The sequence below is a fragment of the Suncus etruscus genome, chromosome 15 (genome assembly GCF_024139225.1).
Source record: "Suncus etruscus isolate mSunEtr1 chromosome 15, mSunEtr1.pri.cur, whole genome shotgun sequence".
In the NCBI taxonomy this organism is placed as follows: domain Eukaryota; kingdom Metazoa; phylum Chordata; class Mammalia; order Eulipotyphla; family Soricidae; genus Suncus; species Suncus etruscus.
In genome coordinates this window covers 57972268-57973173 of record NC_064862.1, presented here as the reverse complement: position 1 = coordinate 57973173, position 906 = coordinate 57972268, and the positions used below count along the sequence as shown (strand labels likewise).

Genomic DNA, 906 nt, shown 5'->3' with positions numbered 1-906 from the left:
TAAACACAATAGCATGAACTATGATTATTAAAGGTATAAAAACTGATTTTAAAAAACAAACAACTGTTTTTACTATGAAGACTTTATGTGAATAATTTGTAAAAAATATTATATACCAAATTAACTAAATGTTTAGATTATTATAAAATATAGTTAAAGACATCTGATGCATTTACACACCTAGAACTTAAGACTAAAATTGTATTTAATACTAGTTAATTTGCTTATAAAGTTTAGTTACTTTTATATATTCTTATAAAATTATATATAATATATTTTTTCATTTATATTATTTTTTCACTGCGACACAAATATACAGATTTGTATAATGTGCTGATATTTTGAATGCACTAAAAATAATAGTTTTTTCAATGCAGAAATAAAGAACAACCATTGCTGTAGCACAAAGTTAAAACTAAGGGTACTATAAAGCATACTTAGGTGTTTACTGTGCATTAAATTAACTATATTGTTTAAAAAGGCTAACTACATTATTTTTCACATAATTTGGTAAATACTTTAAAAATTAAAATAAAACTTTTAATAGAAATATAAGATTTAAATTTAACACTTTTGTGTTCGTTTGGATTTTAAAACACAAAGAAGTTTTTCTTTTACCAATATTTTGTTATCTGTAAAGTGACAGAATTATGACCTTGCTTTAAAATTTTCTGAGAGGCATGAAAAAAAAAATTTATTGCTTTTATCTTTCTGTTGCTTTTTAATGTTTTAATAATTACTTTACACTACTTAATGCACTAAACCTAATAACACATATTTGACGAAGTGTAGGGCTGACAAGGTGAAGCAGAGTTTTTCACTGATAATTTGGGGAGGGGCTAGCACAGTTAACAGCAGGAAGGCTAGAGGCAAATTATTTACAGTTAGCAGGGTGTAATGATATAG

General features: G+C 24.8%; 1 non-coding gene across 1 annotated transcript; it reads right to left on the bottom strand.

The window, feature by feature from the left end:
- Positions 1 to 326: 326 nt before the first annotated feature.
- Positions 327 to 456, bottom strand: LOC126031906 (small nucleolar RNA SNORA22). Its single transcript, XR_007503713.1, has one exon. It is a non-coding gene; the product is annotated as a small nucleolar RNA SNORA22 (small nucleolar RNA).
- Positions 457 to 906: the final 450 nt, after the last annotated feature.